The sequence below is a fragment of the Rhea americana genome, unplaced genomic scaffold (genome assembly GCF_003343005.1).
Source record: "Rhea americana isolate MKP2758 unplaced genomic scaffold, rheAme1 scaffold_25, whole genome shotgun sequence".
NCBI classification, from domain to species: domain Eukaryota; kingdom Metazoa; phylum Chordata; class Aves; order Rheiformes; family Rheidae; genus Rhea; species Rhea americana.
In genome coordinates this window covers 1,064,518-1,083,971 of record NW_028186368.1, presented here as the reverse complement: position 1 = coordinate 1,083,971, position 19,454 = coordinate 1,064,518, and the positions used below count along the sequence as shown (strand labels likewise).

Below are 19,454 nucleotides of genomic sequence, written 5' to 3'. Positions count from 1 at the left end.
CAAACCAAAAAAAAAAAAAAAACTATAACCCCCTACATATTTTCGAAAGGCAGTGGAGGAAAACTGGGGTGTTGACATTTCTTCATGAAGTTAATCAAACCTGGGAGTTGTTGGCTGCTCAGGCACGGGGATGTTTGGCTTGCCTTTGCTGCGGTGTCGGTGTAGCACTGTCTGCCGATAGATAAATCCCGTATCTCGGAGCATTTTCTGCCCCGCGTTGTGACAGTCAGCAGATCACTCACCTATTAAAATGGTAGGAAACAAAATCTGGGTTTGTGGCTTGTTTACTTAGTGCAGACGCAAGCATGTTGTGTGCAGTCAGGGTTTTGGTTTCAAAGATTCGGTCTGCGAAGGCCTAGCAGGAGCCAGTGCTGCATGTAAAGCATATCTGAAGGGATTTGCAGAAGTGCTTCCCCCCTAGTTTTAYGTGTCTATTTATTAGTACACCAAAATGTCACTTACGTGCAGCTACATGGCAAAGTAGGTGCTGCTTGATGTGGATACTGTTTGCAGAGGGAAGCCCTGGTGTGGTTCAGTTGCCGCCGAGGGCCAGTGTTAATAGCCTCCTGGACCGAGTTTTTGACTGGATGACGGAAGGCGAATTTGCAGGGAATTTGTGTTACAGAGAAATTAAATTTCCTCTTGCATCTCTCTATCCTTCGTTCAGGGGATACAGAAGGGATCAGTCAGAAATATTATAGAGATGAAACATTTCTGGGTATTTTCGTATTAGCAACTCTGTCTCATATTTTGGTTTCTGAATAGGGCTTGCTGTTAGGAATTGAAGTGCAGAAGTGTGATTTTTCCCTTCCAAAGGGAGCATTACAGAGGAAGTGTTTCACTGCTGTTTGTCTCAAGTCTGGGAAAATATAAACACAAAGTTTATCCGTGGCATAGCATGTTCAAGACCAGGTTCTTAAAAGCACAGATATACTTTAAAGCTTTTGTGTCCGTATTAAATGTTGAAAATTGATGCAACTTTACAAGTGCAACGCGGAGTGTGATAAAGGGTTAAGCCTTACGATGACAGCCCTTGCCTTCCTAAGTTGTTTGGTATTATATGCAGAAGCAGTGGCTTTTAGATGTCAGCTGTTATGAGAAATCCAGACTTTTTATCCCATACCTTGCGTTTCCAGTAAATTATAGCTACCAAGAGAAGGAAGGCTTCTGAAACGAAAGYGCTGGTAGTGTTCCTGCTCAGTTCGGTGGCAAAACTCCCTTTCACTTTGGCAGAAGCAGGATATTTGCGCCATAACGCAATGTGCTTACATTGATTGGTATGCTTATTGCAGTCACAGTTTTTCTGACAATTTGTACTGTTAATCTGATATTGATTCCTTTTCTGAGCAGCATTAACTGGTAGTTGGAGCTAATTAAAATGTTAAAAACTTGGGTCCCTGGAGATTTCTCGTATATAATTTAGTTCCGAAGTTTCTCACAAGCCTTTAAGATGACCTTTATCAGAATATGCAAGCGCACTGGAAACGGAAAATTCTTCCTGTTCCTAATGAGTGTGAGCTGCCTTTGAAAGTTAGTCGTGCTAACGGCGTGTGCGTCTGTGCATGGGCCATGGGGGCATACTGAAGGGTGCAAAGGAGAGCTCAGGAGCTAACAATTTGCCCGGCATCCAAAACTGAAGGATTTAATCCCTAGCAGGGCTAGAGTTTCTTCTAATGTAAGCATATGCATTCAGAAGAGGAAGATTTCAGCTTCTTGGCTGCAACAGAAGTTAGATTTTGCAGAGACACTGCTCTTAAATCGAGACTCCATCTTAGTCTCCCAGTGCTACAACACATTTATACGTTGTTATCACCCCTGTTTCGCTCCCAGGTAATGAATACAACTCTTCAGGAGCTAATGTCAGCTTTTCACTTCAGACTTTTTCAGGCTGCTAGTAAACTGAGATTTTAAATGAATGGAACATACTCCTGATTCAGAAGGCTTTTGTCTTAATTTAGAATATTTTTACACAACTAAGTTCTTCTTTGAAGGCAGCAAATGCATTTAACAATATTCTGCACTGAAAGGGAGAATCGACATTTTAAACAAAGTGAAGAGGATAACTTGGTTTTGTTACTGTATGTATTATTATTTATGAAATATTAATACTGTTTGTGGTAAAATGTGCTGAAGACCATAATCTGTAAACATCACTGGGTTTATACTTCTTGAAACAATTATTTTAAGAACTATAAATTAAAGTTACAACTATCATTCCACTACTTTTTTTTCTTCTTCTTCTTTTTTTTTTTTTTCCTTTTTGCCTAGGACATTAAAGCAGAAGTGAATATTTCAGATGTGGTTAGGAAGGCATATATTACGTTTCCGCTAATTCAGATAAGGTTTGCCCAATAYGCACACCAGCACGCTTCTTTGCTACCCTTCCCCCTGCCCTGGTGGGATGTTAGCTAACCTAATACTGCCTGACAGCTAACCAGGGCACTAGTATACACTACATTGCCATGGACCCGACATGCTGCAAGCGCTGTCGTATGCCCACGTTCGACCCGTTTTGATGCAATCCTGCACACTTCCAAATCGCTGGAAAGGATTTGGATGTGTGCTTCAGTATCTGCCTGCTGTCTCGACTAGCTTTGGGAAGTCAGTATTTTAATTTGTCGTCTCTGGAGGTGGCAGGGGGAAGGTCTGAGAGTGAGGTGGTTTCACTGTGATGGGAATGTGCCGCGAACGGCGAGTTCTGCCGTTACCGCCACAGAGTTCCTCGATGGCTAGATGTACCTGCGTTTCCAAATGCAAGTGTCCGTCACTCTATCCAAGTGCTGTGGTAACAAAACTGGTGTGCCACCTTAAGCTTTTTCTTATTCAGATATTTAGATGCAGTAACTTACATCGCTCAATAATCCTGAAATAGGAAATGGAAACACCTTTGTGCCCATGTGTATAATGGAGGTGCCCAAGTTCACTGTATCCCATTTAAGTCCTTCCATATCTCTTCCTACAATGTTATGTTGTCATTTCTTGCAGCACTATCCGGTGAGACGCAGTCTTTTCTGCATGAAGAGTACACTAGGGGGACTATTTTCCTCTTTGTTGAGCAGAATTGTAAGACGATGAGCCTGGTCCTTCGTACACAGGAACTCCCAAATTTGAATGCAGCTGATTTGTTTCGCTTTGCTTTGCTTTGGTTTTGTACCAGAAGGCTATTTGTGTTACACCTGTTGCATTCATCTCCCTCGTGAAAGATAAGTACTAGCTGCTAGGATTTTTGATTTGGAGGGGGGATTTTTGGAAACTTTGTATGTGAACATTTGTACATGAACCTTTCGTCGTTTGTTACCTTTTTTGTTGACCAGTGTGTACCACAGTGCTGCAGCATTTTCAGTGTAGCAAATACRTGAGTCTTTTCTCTAATTATTGAGACTTGAAAACACTCAAGAAAAGTAGCAGCTATGTAGACAGATGTCTAAATCTGCTAGCCAGATGCTAATATGGGGACTTCTTATGTGTGGGATTTTTTTTTGTCATCCTTTTGCAAAGGATGTGGGATGGAAGCAGCACCACTCTCTGTTCTTCTTATTTTTCTTTCCTAGGAATGGCGCACAGATTCTCTACCGGGAGCTGCAGCATAAAACTGGAATTTGCCTCAGTTTCTTTTTTTGTGTGTGTGTTTCTTAGTTAACTGCTAGAGAGAGTACTTTTTCCAWCCTTTTTTAAATCCTTCTCTTTTTCTTTAAATATGAGCTGCCTTGTTGGTCTGTACAGATGGGTTTAGGTTACAAACTGTGGTCTGACTGTTTTAAGTTAGATCTACCAAAGCAAGCATGATTTTAAGCAGGTAAAATGCTCTTGGTAAAAGCTTGATTTTAGGCAGAAAAAAGGCACTGGGATTACCTGTGTGCTTAAAGTTAACTTCATGCTTAAGCATCTTACCTTATCAAGACCTTACTATGCTGTGCTTTAACAAAATTCCCAGTAACAAAGCCTCTCGCTTTGTAAGTGGTTTTGTGCTGGGCAAAAGGCCCAAATAGATGAAGGCTCAAATTTTAAATTGCTAAATAACAAGCTTATTGCATCAAAGATGGATAGAATATACTTTAGTATCAAAGTAATAAATTACTTCATAAACTTTCCAGTAGGCACCATACGTAGGTATTACTGCACATTACTATTTTATATCTGTAACCTACATCAAAGATCTTGCTTTTCCCTAGCTTATGTCGGCAGGGGACAGCTACCAGGGGAAGGATGGATATTGAGTAGCTCTTTCAGAATCACTGACATTGTTTCATCCACTATGTGACAGTGAGGAGCACCTTTACTTGAGGACTTACATGCACATAGAAGCACATCACCTCGGTGAATACCGTCAACTGTAAAGAATCCCAGGCTCTGATAAACTTACTTCTGATGTGGATAGGAAATCTCCAGCAACTGGAGCAGGATAATATCACTGTCAGGTACACTGGCTTGCTAAATACCGCAATCGATGTTCCTCAGTTCTTTCAAAACAAAAGTTGTTTAAAACAATCAAGCAACATTGGCAGTGTCTGTAACATATTATCATGGTAAATATTTGAGCATATTTAAGATACAAAGCTTGAGAGTCAGATGTTGGCCTCTGCACTTACCTGTGTGTTTGAAAGCACATGGTGTATGTTAATAAAAATTAAATCACATTGCTGGCTTTTGTATCTGTCACAGCGTATTGGCTTGAACAAACACCGTTGAACGTGTTTTATTTCAGGAAAAAAATCCAGCCTTCTCTGTATTTGTGCCGCAAGTTTCTGAGCTCTGGTGGGCCACATTGAGATGATCAGAGTTGGGGGGAGGGCTGGCAYGGCCCTTCTGCCCTGCTGCCTCCTGCCTCTGCTTGCTTTTGCCCTTGTAAAGGGAGTGCTCCGGGGGTTATACGCGAGGTCATTTTGTATTCGGGTCATTTTGGTAGTTGTACAACACTTTGCTGTAATCCTGGGAGATTATGGAAGACGGGGCACGTGCTGGTGCATTTAAAAAGGCAAGTGATTAGGGTGAGCACGGGCATTTTGTGAAAGCTCTTTGTGCTGATGTGGACAAAGTGGAAATCCAAAGTCGGTGGCAGAAGGCAAGCCGGCCCGGGGAGGGCGGCACGCACTCCTGCCTCTGGATCTGGGAAGGGAACTGCCTGGGCCGAGGAGGAAGCCCCATCAAATCCCCCTGCGGCGCAGGGCTGCTTTCGAGGAGCTTAAGCAGGGTGGGTGGGGAAAACGGGAGATTAAGCATGAAACCACTGCAGAAGATGATGGTGGGTGCGCTCAGCTCAAAGAGGGGCTGAAAGGATTGCCTTGGTGAGAAGGGAAAACTCGTCATAATTTGCCAAATCGTTTCTCTAGGTGGCAGCCTACTAAAGGTGCCCTACAACACTTTGGCTGCCAACTATTTTGTGCGAAAGTATGGAAAATCTTTAGCAAGGATTGTTGCTTATTTGCAGTGCAACTACAGYGGGTCTTAGTGTAATGGCAGCTCGCCAAGGGAGAAGCTGAGATGTTTCATAATGCAAGTTATTACTTCGACTACAATCTTCTCTGTTCCCCTTTCTCTCCCACTTTGGGGAAAGCTTTACTGCTAACTTTGTCACCGAAAATGCACCCGAGGGCAGGGTTATAAAATGGCAGCTTTAATTTCTTTTRAAAGCAGAAGGCCCTCCACGTTTGGAGACAGAACCTCTCCGGAGGAGAGCGAGCTCTGCGTCGCCTCTCGCTCATCCTCCCCGGGCAAAGCAAAACTGGAGTGCCCAAGTCTGTGCTGGAAAGAGGCCCTGGACCCGGGACGTCCCGCTGCAGGAGGCGCGTGCAGATCTCTCGACAAGTACCGAGTACCGTGATAAAAGCCGAGCCCGATAACACAGTTGCAGGTTTTTTGATGTGGCTTTTCTTACAGACGATGATATGTGTGCAGTGCAGCGGTTTAAGTAGCAAAATAAAATGTTCAAGCAATGTGCACGGTCATTCAGTTTTCAGTAGTGCTTGCTCAGCATACCAGGAGTTAAGTAAAGAGCAAGTTTAACCTTTTATTCTCTTGGGTTTTTTTTTACTTCTACAAACTTAGATTTTTCTATTTTATGATGATTTTCTGAGCATTGCCACACACAAAGCTTGGAAAATGAGGTGCATTTAGTCAATTTACAGCCTGACATATGTTAATTAACATTAATTACCTGCTTGAATAGTCTATTTAGCACTTATTATTAAAAAGTGGCTTGCCTGCAGAAGGGGATTTTCCTTCGCAGTGAGGTGTTTTGTTCTGACTTGCTTTAGACAGAGTCAGAGTTGGATATGCCATGCCTCTTTGCATAGCTGCTGGTTTTCCTATGTTCCAGTTGTGCGTGGTGTGATACCATTGCAGTCCTGGCAGTCACCGGCTCCTTGCCTGTGTGTATTTGACATTTGCTTGACATTGGCTTAGCTTTCAAAGCAAACTGCTGTGTTTCCAAGTGGCTTTTGCTAGCAGTAGGTACAACTCTTTCTTTTCTGGCTGAGGCAGCTGGAGAAAGGGAGCAAAAATGTGAATTAGGTAGAAAAGACTGTGAAGTCCTGTTCCAGAAAGTCTTCTCTTGGTGCAGAGCTGGCAGAGAAGGTGGCACTGTTTCTCAGCTTGCCAAAAAAATAAAAGTACGGATAGTGCTGCAGGTCTGACAGGCCATTAGAGCCACAGAATTGAAGAAAATTAGTGGACAGGAGCTTCGCTGAAGAGCAGTGGGGAGCTTGCTCCAGAGCTGCTGCCATAGGCCGCAAGGAGCAATTCCTTGCCTGTTCACAAGTTTTAGCTGGTGCAGGGATTTATATACCTGGGCATCTGGATCACAAAAAGAGACAGTGTTAATAGGACCAAAGCAGCTGCAGAATGCCTTTAGGAGAGTGAAGGATGGGTGGCCRTCAAAGAGTGGGAGGAAGCAACACCTGCTGTGGTGGATAACTGCACACTGTGATCCATRCTGCTGGGGTGGTGGATGTTCAGGGAGTGTCAGCAAGCTCTGAACAGTCCTTCAGGTAACAGTTGCCAGGGCATCCTATCAAGGATGTCTCGTATATTGACTTAGAGGAAAGGACCCTGTGTTCTGGGGATGGGCTTTTTCTAACGTGGTGAGCAGCTCAGCAGCAGCAGCAGTCTGCAGTCTGGTTTTGCCTGGGATATTGGTTTTACCATTCGTATAAAATGAAGCAGCAACTGTCCATCACAGTGGGGAGGGCTTAGTCAGGGCCTTTTGCATCTTCACTCTGAGAAAATACCTGTGGCAGCACAGAAAGGAATGTGCATTTCTGGGGTGGTGGTGGGGGTTAGGTACAGGTTGTGTGTGTTCCGGACTGTAGATCTTAGAGCCATCCCTGTGGTGTAGGGACAAATTTGAGTGCTGAGACACTCTTGGTGACCTGGGGGATCTGTGTGAATTTTTCAAATGAGTGCATGGGCTTTCAGAATATAAAACACCTTGGCTTAGGGGTGGAAATCTTTAAAATTCCATGTTCAGAATTCGTAAATATGTTTTCTSTCCCTTCTCCCCGTAAAACACAAGTGCTTAAATGTAGGTCAGAAGGTGCAAACTGTAGGAGCTTAAACAAAAGGGCAAGATTCATTTCATTTCACAGGACTTGGGATCTTGCTCTTGGTGGCCACAAGGAAATCTGGGAGTATGGCACCAATCCCAAAATTGGTGTGGCATCAATCCCATGTTTGGGATGAAGGGGTTAAAAGAGCTCAGCTGTGCTAGATGGGCAAGCAGGAGGGAGGAATTGCCTGAGGGTGACCTGCATTGCCCAGCAAGGAGGGCTGCTCTGGGCTTTGTAAGCCCAAGGCTGATGAATGTGCGGCTTCCTGCGGCAGTTGAGGAGAAGCTACCACTGGAGTGGAGTGTAGTCTCCAGCAACAGCAGCTTATATTTTATGATCTTCTTCAGCTGCACCTCTTGGGAAATGTTTCTCGTCTTTGAGGCTGCAGCCCACCTCTGCTCCATCGTGAGCCTCCCTTTCTGGCAGTTCTCTGGGTGCAACAAGCCCTTTCTCCTCCAGCTCTTGGTGACCAACAGGCCCTTCCTCTTGGGCTTCTCTACCCTTTATCATCTCTGAGAAASCCACACAATCCCTTAACTTCTCTTCTCCGCCTTTTCTCTGCCACAGAGACCTCAAACATTCCCTTCTATGTTCCTTTTGTGTACTCTCCGACATGCTACGTGCTGAGCAAGGGTTGTGGCAAGCCTTTGGTCTAAAACCTGTGAGATGAGGGAAGTAAGAAGCAGAGACCACTTATTGCTCAATTTCCAAAGTACCCACATTCCCCCGTTCTCTATTCCCCAATTCCTCATTCCAGTCTGGTATATCCTACCTCACCTTTTCCTTCCTTGCCTTCTGTAACACCAAGGAGTTGCGTGATGCACAGATTGCCTCTGTGGTTAGTGGATGGCTGACTCATTGCTGCACAGGGCATGTTGCAGAAGACAGCAGCGTTTCTGGTGCAGTTACAGCCCCAATGAATGGCAGTTTTGGGGCACACTACAGGGCTGGTTGCTGGGCAAGGCTCAGGAGGAGCCAGCCTGGCCACGCAAAGCGGGATCTTTTCTCAGGGCCATCCCCTCGCATGTCCGCTCAAACATGCTTGTAGCACTGCTTTGCGCAGCATTTGAGGCAGGTCAGGAGTTAACAGTCTGGGTGCCTTGTTCTAGCACTGCGTATGTGTCCTACCTGGACTTTGCTTATTGGTGCAATTTTCTTTATCTGCACGTTTGTACTGATTAAAAATAAAGGCCATTTAAAGATTTCTACTGATATAAAACGCCTTTGTAAGATTTCTCTGATAGCAAAATGCCTTTCTGGGGATTTGTACTGATAAAGAAATGCCTTGTGAAGATTAGTTCTTATAACAAATTTGCACTAACGAATTGARTTAATTGCTCGCTTGATCAAAACATGCTATGTACTTAAGAGCTGAGTTAGGAAATGCTGCGTTCTCAGTTTCTTGGGCTGCAGCTGGGGCTGGGATCCTTGTAAACGTGGGTGCTGCTTCTTGAGTGCGTGGCATAGGCTGTAACTTCAGGAAAACAGGAGGTCTTGGAAAACTTCTGAGATCAGTGCCAGTCACAGTAAGGGCGTCTTTTCAGAAAGAAAACACGCTTCAGGTGAATGACCCGGCACGGTACCGATGGTGGCTAGTYGGGGCCTCTGCAGCTGGTGCCTGGAGGTCCCCCGCACAGCATCACCTGCRTGTCTTTGGGGGTTGGTCGCACTGGGTGTGGGGCGCTGCCTGTGCAAGCTCAGGCTCTGGTATATCTGAGCGCACCTGACAGTCGGCTGCGTTTTAGTGGTGTGAGTCACTGTGTCATGCCTCTTCTGCGTCCCTTCGCCCGTTGCCCATGCTGACGTGAAGGGTGAGTCCATGCTGGCATTTTTATGCTGAGATCTTGTCTAGAGCTTTAGAATGAGGACAGGGGATGGAGGTGTTGCTGGAGGTGTGGTTTGGTCTTTGGACACTTCTGGGGCTACCTTCGCACCTCTTGTTTTACTGTGGGGCTGCGTGGAGGCCTGCTTATTATCCAGCCCTGCGCTGTGCAGGGTCTTCAGACAAGTCCATGTTACCACCCCTGGTTTTCCCAGATCTCCAGCTCTCCTTAGAGAGCAGTGGAGCCATGGGTACATCTGGGCTGGTGATCGGCAGGTGTGACACGGTCCTAGGAAAAAGTTCTCGGCAGGTTTGCTTGTTCATGGCTCACACGAGCAGAAAATGGCAGGACCAGGCTGGACGCCAGCGTTTTAACCGGGCGGTAGCTTCTGTTTATCGGGACTGCAGAGGAGCAGAAGGCAAACAGATAARTAGGAGGGCTGGTGGGGACAGAAAGCAGTCTGTCGTGGGAGAGCGGATAGAGGAGTGCCGAAACACATTGAGCAGAGCCAYGTGGGCTGCACCTCCAGGGTGCTGCGACCGGGCAGTCCAAAGCAATCTGTAGCAGAAATGCAAGTTGTTTTGCACAGATGCAGCCCACTTCATGACAACTTTCATGGGTAGATGAGGTAAAGAGAGCAGGGTCTGATTCCTGTCCCAGCTGAGGGCCACATTAGGGCAGCATAACCGGGCTTTCCTGTGAAAGTAGGGCTCTCCTGCAGAGAGTGCATTTGCATTAGTGTAAATAAGAGTCAAGAGTGCTTAAAATCCTGGTTGTAGCAGAACCTAGACTCCCCATGAGGACTAAGCAGGACCAGGGAATGTCAGTAACAGTGTTACACTCAAGTAAACAAAGTTTTGCTTAAAAACACGTTAATTACTTAATAACATTCTAATACAAACCGCTTTCCTAGTCTGGATAGCCAGCACCTCTGAAATTGTAGATGATTTGTCATTACAGCTTAGTGCTTTCTCATGCTGTAGCAGATCAGTTTCTGCATTTTTTTTTTCAAAATAGAGTGAAGGAGCCTAAATATGTTATTTAAAATATTTTATTTTAAATATATTATTATATATATTAAATATATTTAAAATATATTATTTTAAATAAATACTTTTAGGATAAGACTTCTAGGGCCATATTTATTTTATCTGGAACAGGGACTGAATTATCTTGATACATACTCCAGTTGCATGTCAGCACTATTAAATTGTGTTTGGTTTCTTCTCTCCATGCTAGCTCTTCAAGCAGACATTTCAGCTCTCCAAAGGCGTGCTGTGACCAAAGTTCACCCCACTTTCTCATATGAAGTTTACAGTGTAAACATACCTTAAAATGCAAGACTTAATCCAGATCAAAAATTTCTGACTTTGTGGGTATTTGTAAAGCTAGGCTGTGAACCCATATCTTGTGTAAATACATTTGCTAGTACTTCATGGAGGATTTATCAGTTTCACATATAAAGTTCTCGATATGCTTAGTACATAAAATTGGCTTTTGATACTGCTAAACAAAGAATGTCGTTGTGTAAGACTTTAACAGGCTCCCACATTATCACCTTTTTTTTGCTGATTGGTTTTGCTCTGAGAACAGTGATGTGGTTTCCTGAAAACCTATAACCTATTATTTGTTCTGCTAAACTGCCGTGGACCTTAGCTAATTCTCAGAGAATATTTTTTCCAGGAATTCGTAGCAGAAGGTGGCACCAGTTCAAATTGTGTCCTGAGATGCGTGTAAGCCGAGACACGTAAAGCCACTGCCCCTGTTTTTGTGCAACACGATCTGTTATGTTTAAAAGTTTCACTGTATGGGGGAACTCAAAACCATTTGTGYGACATGTCAGGTTTCAAAGTGAATGGTGGTTCTTTAAGTATTCATCAAGACCTATAACGAGAGGATGCTCTTCCTACTATGCCTCTGTAGGAGACTAATGTCGAMGCTAAGAATGATGCTGCCGCTCAGAAGCTGTAAAAACCCTAAAGTGTTGTGTGAATCTTGTGCAAGCAGCTTCTKCTTTCTCACAGCCTGAGCCATATATGTAGCCCAGATAAATAAGTCATATAYAAACTATTAGATTTGAAAATGCAGATCATGTCAGAGCCCTGAATGGATTGGACCAGAGGCTTCTAGCTGAGTTTGTGAGCAGCCAGAACCTCCTAATCTGATATTATGATTATTTTCATCATTATGTTGACAGTGTGTGATTCTCACTTCACAAAGCATATTATGATTTATTTCTTGCCCCACTGCTCTTATGACCCAGTTTATGCATGGTAAAAATACTTCTGATAAAAATGTACTAGAAGATTTGCACATTTGAGGTAGGAGAGARGTGTTGTATGAAGAGCTGATTCTTGGCAAGTTCTGGGGAAGGGAGCGGTGTGCATAAGAAGGTATTTGAAAATCAAGAGGGAGGCCATTTTACGTGCAAAAAAAGAGGCCTAAAGTGTTTAGGCCATAAGGTAGCGGCATACGGGGCTTGGAGGAAGAAAAATTCTGTAAACTGGCAGTAGGAAGTAAATCAACCTGATTTATGTTTATAGACATCTGATGTCTACTGGGCTTAGTGGGGTAGCTTGGAGCAGGTGGAAGAAGCATACTGTTTACCTAATTAGAAACATAAATAAAATCTTTCCAACATTTTTCTAAATTAAAATGCATTTGAAGCATATGTCAGGCTTCTCACATCCAGGAAAGATCTCTCAAACCCYGTTGTTCCCTGGGGAGACTATTGCCATTTCACCTTCTTCCAGGCTCTGCCAGGTACCACTTTTCCTGGTCAGAGGATGCAGTGGGATGTTCATTAGCGGTCGAATTCAAGGTTCCTCCTGAACGCATCCATACAGGTCCCTACTGCAGTCAGTGGGAAAATGTGTGCTGTTTGGAGTGGTAAACCAGGGARGTGGAAAACCGAAGAAAATGAGCATGGTTGAAGTTGGTGAAGACAAGATTTCACCTCTGTGCATTTAATTTAAAAGTCGGTGTTGGTAGGGAGCAGAGCCTGGGTTGCAGTACAGTAAGAACAGCTCCATTTCTCCTGTGAATTTTAAATGCTGAGGAGACAAAGATGATGCTAATTGCGAGAGAAACTACTTAACTGCTTTGTATTATGTTTAAAATGAAGGGGGAATAACACTGATTGAATGACCTATTTTGACTTTCCCACTCTAATGTTCAATGTTGTAGTCTTTTCTGGACAGTGAATTATAATTTTATCAAATCCTTCTGGAAATGAGTATGTTGCTGGGTAAAATATTTCAGTTTTGCAGTTTTAACCACAACATTACCTCTTGCCACTTGACTCAGTGGCAGGAGTTTTCTCTTTCATCTGCAAAGGTCTTTTGCTATGCAATGCACTGACAGCAGGGTTTTTTATACAAAATAGGGACCTGTCAGGAAGAATATAAAATAGGGCAGTGAAGGAGTCTAATTTAGAAACAGAAAGGGCATAAATCTCCACCTCTTTCTGATGACAGAAGACCAAAGTACAGAAAGGTACTTCGTGCTGGTAAAATGTAGTCTTGATAGCCGAGAACAGGTTTTATTAAAGAGGGAGCTGCACCTAACATTGTAACAAGTTTTTTTGAACATTATTTTCAGTGTGTAGCTGGTTGTTACATAAGGGGATTCTTAGATGACAAAGTGCCTCTGTTAGGATATGCTCTGCTTATTGTGTAGTTACAGAAATTGTTTGCTGTTTTGGACAAGTGTCAGACAGAATAATAGTGAATAAGTCCCAGATGAATGTGGGTGGTGAAAGGAGAAAAATAACTTCAAATACGGAGGGGTATTAGCAGCTGAACAAACAGCCAGTGTTGATCCTATGGTGCTGAAAAATGCAAGCAGAAAAAGATTTTTTTWAAAAAAAATTAATGATGGAAAATCTTTGGTGGTTTTCTCAAGTGTGCATAAAATTGGCATCAGCAGAAGAGTGCTGTAAATTATTCAAAGAGTGAGCATAGGTATGAACGAGTCTCCAAAACCTGACAGTAACATCAAATTCTTTGTCCACTTAGAACAACGTGACCTATAGTGTTGGTTGCAGTTGCTGGATCCAAGCATTTAAGTAGTGAAAACAACACGTATTTGACAAGGATGAAATGTTCATTTGGTGTTTCTGCAATAGCTCTGCAGGGACTCAACCTTGGAAAAAATGTTTCTCCTGTCATTTTTTTATTCAGTCTGGTACTGAGCATGTGGCATGCCAGTGTTTTTGAATTAAAAAAAAAAAAAAGTGGTAAATTGGGAACTAGTGTGGATTTGGTGCACCCTCAGCCTGGAGGAAAAAAACAGTGTGCTGAAGCAAGAGGAGGAGAGCAGTTATTGGAGAAATTAAGTATGGATTTCCTTTGATTGTAGATGAATCATGGCATCTTACTAAATTTATCCAATCTTGAGTGCCTGGTTTCTGGTTTGACATTTTCATTTTTTTGTTTTGCTTTGTTTTTGGGTTTTTTTTTCCAAGCTCTCTATGGGCTGCGAGAACCATAATTTCCTTAGTTTCTGCAGGAAACCCTATCAAGTATCAAACCACTGTTTCTTCCACATGGGTCCAAACATGCTGGAAACCACAGAAATCTCTCCAGAAGCAACCCGATACAGCGGGTGGGGTTGCAATGGCAGGTCTGTGCCTTTCCCATTTTCCGGCAGCAGACCGGGGACAGGAAAGTTGGATCTTGCATGGCTTGACCAATAAATTCAGGCTGTTGCTGTATCTCTGTGGATAGTTCTCACTGTTCAGTGAAATACCAAGCAGAAGTATCAAAGAAGAATGTACTTATACCAAAATCTACCCTGAAAAATATGTTTTGATATAAAAGCCAAGTGCTCAGGAAGTACAAAATGTCAGAATTAAACCTGCCTCTAAAACGTGAAGTTGCTCCTGCTGCTCATGATGATGCTGTCATTAGTAACAGGCTCACACACACTCTCCCCCCACCAGGCTTCTGGTTGGGCTGGATGCTTCACAGCATGGTCACCGTTTCCCTTCATTCCCACGGATCATCATGGGGGCCCGGTGCTACATTTGTTTTACGCCGCGCTCACTCAGCCCTGAGTCAAGTAACGTGCCTTTCCCTGCTTGCTCATCTGTGCTCATCCTGCCCCAGGACTTCCTATATCCAGTGTCTTGCCTATCCCAGGCTACTAATCCCAGTTTCAATTCAAGTTTGCAAAGCTATTAGCAACTGGGAACAGAGTTTTATAATAGGAAGTGTTGGACAATATGAGGGATAGGTGGGGCWAACAGCACCACCTATAACTTACAACATTGTTTATTTATTTCAGTAATCCTCCCTTGGGTAAGTAGTCATGGTGCTGTTGGTGTGCAAGTCTTTAGTCATTCGGATAGTCCCATTCACTCTGTCGATACTGGGCAAACTGCTCATTCCTGTAAGCAAGTGGAGGACCCTGCCTTAAATTGAGAGACTTCAATCTCTRTATTGATGTGGCCCTAACCAGAGAGTGAACATTTTCTGAGATGATACTGTTCAGGGTGCTACTAAGCAGTCTTTAAAATAGTGATCCAAAAATCGTGGAATCCTGTTTCTTTCCCTGCTTTGTGGCAGGTGGAAGTATGTTAGCAATGCTTAACCTCCTTCACTCCCTCTTCCCGGTGGCAGCTGCAAGGTTGAAGGCTGCTTCCCATCTGGTTGAATGAGTGGTGGCTGTGCTTTGGGTTGCAAGTGATCTGCTATGTTTTTGCACCAGAACGGGCAAAGTTTTCCTGACAGAATGCAAGGTCAAAATAAGCTCATCACCCATTTTAACACCTACTAAGCGCCTCATTGATTGCTTCATCAGTGTGTGCTAGTTCAGTGACCTGCACTGTTGGCTAATTGCCTTTGATACTCCACCAAAATTAGAGGAGAAATTAAACACCACCTCCTTAAAAGGTTGTGCTATATTTAATTATAAGTGCCATAATTGTTCTGATTTCCATAGTGAGGGGCTGGGTTTCTTTCCTTCCCCATTGATGAGAAGAAAGGAGACTTTACAGGTTCCTCATTGATAAGATATAAGTTATCAAAGTATACAGTCCATAAAATATATTCTGCATCTGCCAGTACATGCCTTTTCCTTACATAGCTCCCTAGTTTTATTGTATCTTCCGCCTCTGCTGTTGATACCAAGCTTTGTCTTTAATGATTCTGGGAAATACCTCCAAATCTAGATGGAAAACTAAGCGTAATTTTTTGAGGTCAGGATTAGACCGAGAAACTCATACCAGTTTGGTGTGTAAAACTGCAAGGTGGTGCCTTGGGACGTGGAAGCACATCCCAGGTTCTGGGTGCAGGACACCTTTGCTTCTTTCACTAGGCCTGGCTTAGCTTCGGTTATAGTTGGTAGAAGGCTTCTTACAGACTTGGCTTGGATCAAGTCGTTTAATGGTATGAATAAACTTATATTAACTTTATAAACAGCTCAGGCACAGAACATGCAGTTTACAACTCCCTTGTTTTGAACTTCATCACAAGGGAACTTTAATCAGGCAACAGAGCAGCCCATCTTCTTTCCGTCCCAGTAAAGTACTTGCAAACACACGTTGCCACAGGTAGTGCAAAGGCAAACCTGGCACACCCTTTCCCCTCTGTTGCGAGCAAAATCTGTATTTTAGTATCTGTTACTGCTCTCCAAGCTATTTTGGTAGCTCAGCAGATCAAGAGGTTTGCTGGTAGTGGCTGATATGTTTCAGATACTGTGCTTCAGTTTCCCAACAGCTATTGATAACAGCTGTTTAAGTCACAGATCTYTGGGTTGTGATGTACTGGGATTTTCTGAGTGGTTGTGACCTTGGGGGAGGAATTAGACTGGATGTAATGTTTCCAAGAGTTGGAGACGCCTGTGCCATTGAGCTAGTGCACGTTGCTGGATCAATTACTAGCATTGGCAGGATTTTGCTTTAGGGGAATCTTGCAACTACATCACAGTCTTATTATTAGCAGATTATTGTTAATTGGTTTTAATGCAGAGCCAGATATTTGCAGTGAGGAGGAAACTTAAATAATCAGTTTCTGTAAAGTATTTTCCCTATGTGCGGCACTGTTGCAGTGCTTATCACTTAATGTTTTCAGAAAAATATTATCAGCTTGTGTATGGAAATACACATTTACTATAGTATTGTYATCCACAAATATGGAGTCGCTAAATGATGCCCAAATCTTCTCCAAAGCAGTCAGTGGCAGCTGATTTTTTTTTCCCTTTGGTAATAGGGGCATGAACCACAGTCCCTAAGGGGACTCGGCACCTGCATGACTCAAGGTAGTGTAGTTAAAGCCTCTTCCAAGCTTTTGCAGACAGGTTTCCCGGTGAACCTGTCAGTTTTCACCCGCAGCCCATGGTCTAAATGCAGGTCGTTGGCCTCCCCTGGGCCGATGACGGCCAYGCGACACAGCGCGGGTGTTATGCAATGCGCTCAGACGCTCTTAATTTATGACCTAACAGATTTTGCATGTGCTTCATCGCAGGTGACAAATGAGCGCGCTGTGACCCGACTTCACTGACTCAAGTTTTGAGCTGCCTGTTTTGGTCTGAAAGATCAAGAGTCAGTCTTAGAGCTGCTCCCCTGGTTTACTTTTTAATTTTTGTTCCGGTGTAGTGCAGTATTTTCACGGGCCTATGAAGCTGAAGCAGTGTTTATGTTAGCTCTTGCTTGCGTGGCTACTGAAGTCACTGGAAACCCTCTGTGGAAATGCAGCCCCCATAATTCAGAAGGTCTGTTGTTTACTTAGTGTGTAATTGACTGTCAGAGTGTTGCATTTAATTCCAGTGCCAGTAGGATTTTCCTCAAAATGTCTATGTCGTATTAAGCCAGTGAGGAGTTACAAATGTAAATATGTTTACACAAAAARTGAGGAATGCATGAAACCTGGCATTGCTTAAGCAGCCAAAAGCAGCGTGTGTATGCTAGAGGGACGCTGAAAATGTAGGTTGCCTTAGTGTGCCTCCAGAAGTAACTCCAACAAGAAGTACTTACAGTGTTTGCCTTCTAGTCCCCGGTATGCTACGGCAGTTTCTGCAATGTGGGGAAAGGAGCTGAGGAGTCTGTGGGCACGTCTGTAGAATTTTTAAGAACAATTTGAAATGCCCAAGAGAAATGTGGGCAGTAGCTAACTGGTCTTTGTTTTCAATTTTCCTGGGCAGTAGCAAGATAGCCAACAACTGGGAGACTTCTGAAGTTTAGTGTTTCATAACTGAAAGTTAGGCATGCTTCACAAGCTGTCACATTTAGGGTTGCGCGTGCAGGCGCGCGCACACACACGCGCGCACGCGCACACACACACACACACACATAGAGAACATTGTTTACTTCCTCTGAAAGTTCTGGGACATTCAGTACTAAGAAGCATGATACGCTTGCATAAACACTGCAGCCAGATTTATCTCTCAATCCTATCTTTTCCTTTCCAGTCTTGGAAAGTGATTAATCTACAACACACATTTTGTTCTTTGATTGCTGGGCGTTATTCTGTAATCATTTACAGTTTTACCGAGCTGTAGTACTGACTTGATGGAATATTTCTGCCTGGTACCCATTGCTGTCAGCAATGTAATATTGAAGGATCCAGGAATTCTACTGGAGAGAGCTGTGTAATGTTAAAACTGCTTTCTTTTGCAGCGTGCACACTTAAAAAAAAATCAGATACATATTTAAACTGCAGATAAGTATTTATGCAACAATACATGCTGGGAGTTGGTTTGTGGATTTAAAAACAGTCTGATTACTGCAGCATGCTGACTGGTAGCTGAGGTAGTGTTCATATGAGTTTGTGGAGGGTGGAGGAGCTGAAGTGACTTTTATTTTCCATACAGCACATCATGTATGGAAGGTTACTCCAGTTAAAAAATATGAGCCTTTGTAGTTATGAGAACCTTTACACGTCACCTGGTATCTGAGGAAACAGAAAAGTAAAGAGATTAAAAGTGAAATCAGAAGACCTGTCCTGTCTTGACTGTGTCAAGGCTTTTCCAGTGCCCTTTGTGTTTTTTGTTTGGCTTTTTGTATGTTTTGGAGTGTGTARGGTATAACTAGACAGAAAGCATGTAGGAGAGGTAATAACCTTGAGTTAACATGTTGTAGGTTGAGATTAGGCCATCAGAGTTTTGTTGGATGTAAGCAYCCATGTTTTAAACCAGTTGTTCTTTCATTAAGAAAGGTGCGTGAAAAGTCAGTGGAAAAAATTCAAAGGAAAACACATGACTTGAGGTTCCAGCATATTGGTAGCTTATTTTTGCCATATATGTCCACCTCTCTCTCCTGTAAAGAGCTCTTAATAGACCTTGAAGTAGGTGGGTCCAGAATGGTCACCTACGTCACTAAGCCCAGTCCCTGGCAGCAAGGGACAAGTGTGTGATGAACATTTTGTCCCAAGGATGCACAGAAATCTGCCTGTGTGACCACCATCCAGCACCCAGGGCAAAACACTTCCCATCACCTTAGAACAAACCAAAGTCTTGCTGTTAAAAGACAGAAACCACAACACAAATGTACAGTGTGCAAAGAACAGGCAAAACTGAAGGCAATGCCAGTGGCAGGGCAATCTGTTTTATCTGTTAAATAAAATGTCCAGATGACCCTATGCCAGAAATCAGGACAAAAAGTCTTCCAACAGGCTTCCAACAGCTTGTCAGTCTGAACTTGGAGCTGGGGAAAGGAGGAGGACTTCCTCTGACTCCAAATCTAGCAGTCATTTTAAATGGGTTGCATTTGAATTGTACCCTACTCTACCTTCGGTGCTTGAGAAGTTGAGCGCCAGGAGGAGCACCAGCATCATGTCTCCAGCAGTGGGCTTTGGAGGAAGCACAACAGACAGTGCAGACAAGCAGTGACATAGTATTTACTGATTTATTGACATAYAGGGGCATCTGGAATAATCTGGTCACAAATTTCACTTCCTGTCTCCAGTGTTTTCTCTGTTTAGTTACATTGTCCCATCAATAAATTTAATGAATTCCATTCTAAAAGACATGTTTCTCTRTAAAGTCCTCTCATGCAAAATCCTTAGTGATAGAGGGAATTTGAAAACAAGGAGAAAGGAGACTAGAGGTCCTGTGAAACACCTGCTGTTTAGAAAAACTACCAAATTTT

General features: G+C 43.3%; 1 long non-coding RNA gene across 1 annotated transcript; it reads left to right on the top strand.

Moving 5' to 3' along the window:
* Positions 1 to 7: 7 nt before the first annotated feature.
* On the top strand, positions 8 to 4,637 carry LOC146594757 (uncharacterized). Its single transcript, XR_014896088.1, has 2 exons — positions 8 to 2,078; positions 2,986 to 4,637. It is a non-coding gene; the product is annotated as an uncharacterized LOC146594757 (long non-coding RNA).
* The last annotated feature ends 14,817 nt before the right edge of the window (positions 4,638 to 19,454 follow it).